The sequence below is a fragment of the Antrostomus carolinensis genome, unplaced genomic scaffold (assembly GCF_000700745.2).
Source record: "Antrostomus carolinensis isolate BGI_N321 unplaced genomic scaffold, ASM70074v2 scaffold8569, whole genome shotgun sequence".
Taxonomy (NCBI): Eukaryota; Metazoa; Chordata; class Aves; order Caprimulgiformes; family Caprimulgidae; genus Antrostomus; species Antrostomus carolinensis.
In genome coordinates, this window is record NW_010336389.1 from 54,011 (window position 1) to 60,373 (window position 6,363).

Sequence of the window (6,363 nt, forward strand, 5' to 3'; positions counted from 1 at the left end):
GTCTGTGGTAGAAAAACAGGGACTCTCCAGGCCATTTCCACATCCTTTCCTTTTGCATAAGCAATGCTGGCCTTGTATGAGGGAAATCAACAAACTCCTGCCCTCTAGAGACAGGAGACCTCCAGCTCTGCTGAATAAAATATTTGCCACAACCTCCTTTTGAAGCAGATGCTACAAATGCTTACAGTTTTATTCTCCCCTAAGGCCCACACAACCGGCTCAGCAGCTCGTCGCGCTCTCTTCCCCCAGACCTGGAAGGCCAACTTGCAGGAGAGGCAGCTTGTCACAACCACTCTTTTTCAAGGCAGTAGTTTATTTGGAGAACTGCTGAATAAAGCAGTCACAGAAAACTTGGCAAAGGAAGATAAATCCCTCCCTTCTTCATTAGCAAAACCTGTCTAGGCAGGATGGCAAACGCTCACGCTAGCTGAGCACTTGTTTCCTTTCCCCTCCCCAGCTGCCTGCATAGCTCTGCAGTCCGCTCACCTTCTTGTCCTTCTCTGAAAACCACCCGTCAGGGCAAGAGCTTCCTCCCTGGCCTATCAAGGGCAGAGTGACGGTCACTCAGACATGAGGGGAGAGGAGATGATGAGGATAACCACAGCTTTTGTGCTTGCAGGGCTGTGCGGATGCGGGTGAGGAGCTGTACGGTGCCTGTGTTGTTTGTCTTTGACTTGATTAGCAGGAGTTCAGTGGATAGAGCTTTTTAATTCCAAGATTACTCTGCGAGAGTTACTTGGAATTTCAAAGCTGGGAAAACAGGGTTCAAAGTCTAGCCCGGCATCTTTGCTCTCAAGTACTGGGAGTCTTGGCAGAAGCACTCCTTTCAGTGCCACATAGCATATTGAGCTACAAAATCCCTTCAGTCCTGGCTTTCACAAGGTTACACCACTGGTAAACATGCACTTAGAAGATTTTGTTCGCTGTAGCAACTGTGCCGAAATGTCCATATGTCCAGTTACAAAATAAGCGTTATTAGTGGGGTGAAAAGCTGTTCTTAATAGCATTTTCTCAAAGCTGCCAGTGGACTAAAAATACTGCAGATAATACCCCTCTACTCCTCACTGCAGTGCACCAGGCGTTTCCATTTACATGTCAGCAAAGTGTGTACGAAGCAGATACCAAGCCCTGCTCGGTGACAACACACCTGCATCAGTGAATGTTTGCTCCGTCCATTTAACAAACCATCTCCACAAGAAATTGACCAAAACACGCACAAGCACTTGAAAAAAAACCCAACAAACCAGAACTTAGCAACTTTGTTCAACAGCAGTGAACTGCTGAATCGGGACTATGTCAGAATAACACAGGAATGGGTTTAAGACACCCACAGGGTTTCTTACCACAAATTAATAGTTACTGCATAATATTTATATTAAGATAAAAGTCTGAGGCAGATGGCTACAACTGAGCTATGTGTTTTCCTGCAAGAAATACTGGTCTGACAGAGCAGCTTCAGACTCCTGGCCATCCATTACATATTCTATATTTTTAGACAGCATCTTTAAAATTCCTGGTTTGAACCTATTACCGGTAGTTTTGTTTTGCTGGTCTATACTCTAAAATACAGTATTTATTTGGTGCAGAAAGACAGGAACTATTAAAAATTAGTCCTGTCCTCTTCTCTGCACTTTACTCCACGTTCACTTTACTCGCTTACAACTAAAGCAGGACCAAGGGATGAAAGGCGGCTGTGAAGTCAGACTCAGCTACTGAGGTACCTTCAATTGTGCTGTCACATTCTCCTCACAGCAGTCTTTTTTGTGGCAGATGATGCCAGTTTTCACTGTGAAACTTCTGTTCTTGAAATTCAGATTATATGACTTTCGAAAACTGACCTACAGGACCGCTGGATTGCTTGGAAAGATCACCAAGTTCATGCACACATGCTAAGGAGTCTATGTTACATAAATATGAGGATAATAAACAAGTTATACGCCTTTCCACTTATTTGAAGTTACTGGCAAAAATTGCTAGAGTGAAAAAAAAAATCTTCTTAGGGTAAAAATATATAGTACCATTCACCTGCAGTTTGTTTCTTTTTATTATGTTATTGTTACTTTAGGGGGACTTTGAGCCCATCCAGTGTTGTTCTCGGGGTTCAGAGCTTACCTCCCTTCTACCAGTGATGTTTCAGCCATCAATTGAGTAATTTGGGGAGAAAGCCTCCTTGGGCAGCCCTAGAAATGATCCTGATGTCTGCATTAGTAGTGATGGGTTCTGTAGCAATAACGCCAGTTGAAGATTATTCCTCTAAGAGATTCATTGCCGATTTATTGCATTAAAAATGATCCTTCCAGCAGTGTACAGCACTGCAAGTCATCTTTTCCCAGGTGCTAAATATCTCCCTCCATAGCGTGCTTCAGGAATGCTGACTGGGACTTGTTCGCTGGCAACTTGTGCGGCTGCCTAATGGCACCGCATTAGGGTGGCAGTCAGTGAGCACGCAGCCACCAAAACCTGCTGTGGCTGCTCTCCTGTGGGCAGTAACGCGACACATGCAAGGACAGGAAACTCTCACTACTTAAAATGGTTTTGCTTTTTATAAAATAAACATGCTGGTAGCAACACACATCTGCAGAGATGAGGTTTGAGCGCTAAGAGCTTGGCAACAGAGCACAGAGGTTTCTGTTAGCAGAAGTATAAAGCCAATAGATCCAGGGGAAATGGCAGGAAGATGTGGCAGGGGAGGGTGAGGTTGGATATGAGGAAAAGGTTCTTCACCCAGAGGGTGGTGGAGCACTGGAACAGGCTCCCCAGGGAGGTGCTGATGGCACCAAGCCTGACAAGATTCCAGAAGCATTTGTACAACACCCTCAGACACAGGGTCTGAATCTGGGGACTGTCCTATGCTGGGGCAAGAGTTGGACTCACTGATCCTTGTGGGTCCCTTCCCACTCACAACATTCTATGATTTATGAATTCCACATTCTCGCAATGTTCTGAGCTTCCTGGGTCCCTGGGATGAGGCATTAGTTGATCGTCAGAGACAAAGAGCAAGGGTGAGAAAGAGAGGTGTCAGTTTAAATTTCTGAACGCTGCTTAGAGCTGCGCAGGACATGGGTGGGTTAGCAACTCCTTTCCAAAGTAAACATATAAATCAGCTATCTTAAAAAAAAAATAAAATAAAAATATATATATAAACTTAACTTCAGTTGTATGCTCCAGCTTGTCAACGGATATTTATGAGGTGAGCGTAATATTATAATGGTTATAGCAGTGAAATACATCCCGAGCCGGGAGCCAGTAAAGAAGCGCAGGGATGTTAATGCTGGTAGAATTTTAATGCCCAGGAGATGGGGGCAAGGTGACACTCGCTCTGGTTAATGTCGCTTTCATTGGCTACAGCGAGGGAGGATCAGTGATGGCCCTTTCTGAAGGCTGTGAGACAGCGAGGTTTGGCTCCTGAGCCCGACACAGGCGCGTCAGCACAAGCTGCTGCCTTGTTCCGCTCCGTGGCACCAGGCTCTGCTGAGGGGAAGCAGTGGGGTTTTTCCAGGAAGGGAACAGCCACTGCTGCTCAGCTCTTCTTACAGGACTGTGAGGAAGGTGCTGCCAGTGCTGGCATCTCAGCACCTACTTTCAATCCCTGCTGGTTTTATTCCTTTAAAAGGCCCTTTTATTGTCAGCACTGCATGAGAGCGTGCAGGTCAGGAGCGAGTGTAGGAGTTCACTGTTCCCAGTAAGCTCTGTACTGGGAGTTAATGATTCTAAAGAGGTTTGGAAAGCAGGAAATTGCCTGTTCCCTTGCATTAGCAAAGAAAAGGTTTACACAGTCCTCTCCTTCACTGAAAAGGCTACGGGGAAGAACCTGATACTATCAATTTTGATTCCCTATAGAGAGGCAAACTGCAGGCTGGGCCACAGGGAAAAATAAGTGTAAGAAGCAATAGAATCAGGTAAATCAGATTCTCGCCTGCTGATCCGAGCTGCACTAGCAGCCTGGGCAGACTGTTGTGGAGAGCTGTCGTGAGAAGATGGCTTCTTGGGGATGCACTGATCACAGAGATGTAAGACGCTCTGATAATGCTGCGAAGACAGAGCCAGCATAAATGACATGGCTAAAGACGTGTCTCGGGGGGTGACATTATTCTAAACCCTTCTCCTTCCTCATGGCTATGTGGGCACTGCTCAGTCGGGCTGGAGAGCACAGAGCTCACTTGTGCCATGTAAATGACAAATTCCAGAAGGGTATGTTCTCTTCATGGGGACTGTGCAGCTGGGGGTAGGAGCATACAATTGCCAGCTTCTGCTGGTACCTCAGTGACAGAGAGTGGAGGACCTTGATCCTCCAAGGCCAAAGTGAGGCAGTTTTTTATGCTGTTGTATATTATAGGGGGTAATACAACTTTTGTGGACAAAACAAGGCTGTGTAAGCGCTCCTCTGGAAAATGCAGTTGTTCTCATCAGTCCTAAGGTGGATGCTGAACAATTCAGCAGTGCACAGGGAACCTTCTCCTATACATACAGTTACTCAGCATGGTCAAGATACTAAGTCGTACGCAAGGACAAGGCATGGGGTTGAGTGACAAAGTACTTGAGAACAGCTGGAGCAGCATGGGTTGGGTATAATCACATCCCATCTCCATCCTCCCTGATTTTACACACTGCTTCACCTGCCCTTCTGAATTTCTGAAGAATACTACAAGTGAGGCCAAACATAGCCAGCAGTAGCCAGAGACAGTGGGGTGAAGGTGGAACGTTGAAAGCTACCTCGTAAGACCAATGCCTACCCAGCAGCTGCCAGCTACTGAAATGCTAAGTGAACTATTTGAAATCCTGTTCTGAGTTGAGGCTTTTCTGTCCCTTCAACTTTCTGTGTCAAAGTGCTTATAGTTCACAGGCAGCCTGAGCCTGCCAGCTCAGTAGTGGTTGAAGGAAGGCTGTGATGAAAGATCCACAGCCTCAAAGGAGATCACATCTCCTTGGGACCCCTGTGATAGCATCTAGAAGCTGACACTGGGTTCAAGGTTTTATACAGAGAACCTGAATTCTTTTAATTGCATCCTTTTAGGCAATTACACAACACAATAAAGCAAACCAGAAAACTTAAAGCATTTGTTATCCAGCCCATGATTAAATACACGTTTTGGAGAAGTCCCTTCCATGCAGTCAGGCCCCAGGGTTCAGAAGATACCGATTAGTATAGCATTTCACAAAAAGCCTATCACACAGGAAAAGAAAGAGGGATGGTTCTATTGCCAAATTCCAGCTTTGGAGGCAGGACTGTGAGGGCTGCTGTGGCTGTTTTGGCAAACACAGTCCACACGTGAGAGCCCAGGAACAGAGCCCGTGCATCCCTATCTGTGCAGTTCTCTCTCCTTTGCAGATACATCGTATACTAAAAAAGATGCTTCTCAAAAAGCTCTAGGCACTCCAGATGGTGCTTAATAATAGAAAAAGTTATACTCTGACACGACTCAAGGCAATAAAACTCTCCCCAGCCAAGCAGGCAGCTATGGCACCGGCACCCCCCAGCAGTGCCGTGCCACCTCATACTGGGAAATGGGGGAAAGGGAAGGTGAAGAGCTTTGCCAGCCTGCGACCTCAGCAAGACTTCTGCATTAACCTGAACAACCACAATGCTTACCACTTCTGTGATGGCCAGTTATCATCTTGCTACTCATTTTACATCTATTATCAGACCTCCGTTGCTTTTCATCTATTTCAGTTCAGCAGAGTCTAGCCAAATTGATTAGTCTGCTCCAGGAGAGCACTGCCGCTCACTCTCATGTTTTGAAACTCTTTTTGCTGAGCAGTGTGTCTTCTGGCTGCGATCCTCGAGGGGAGGCAAAAACCCAACTCAATCAACAGTTTTTAACGGTTGACCAAGACATCAAGTTTTTTGACAGTGCATGTTTGTAGCTTGTAACCAAAAGAGCACAAAGTGTGTAGTTCAGTTTGAAAAAACACAGCAGAGAAGCACAACCTATTTACTTTCTAGATGACACAGGAGCTACACAGCGAGTATCTGTACGACCCTTTGAGTAAGGAAGGCCAGCTCTGGCCGTGCAGGAAGCAGGCTTGGCTCCAGAGGAGCCGACTCCACCGCAGAGCCCAGTGTTATGTTGTGGATCGCTGGAAGGCAGCACACGTTTGTTCACACAGATAGAAATTAAAGTGCTTTTTATACCTGTCTGGCCAACATCAACAGCGGAGTTCCAGGCTTGTCTCAGAGCGCAGTCCAAAAGGCATCCTCCCCACGTGCCCTGCAGGGACTCTATCTTGGTTGCCCCATTAGCTTAAATCCAGTAAGATCTTCAACAACTTAAGAAATGGCTTTAATGTAATATAAACCTATTCCTTTTAAGGTACAAGCCCTTGCTGTGGATCTCTTTCCTCTTTGTTGTTGTTAAATTCCTG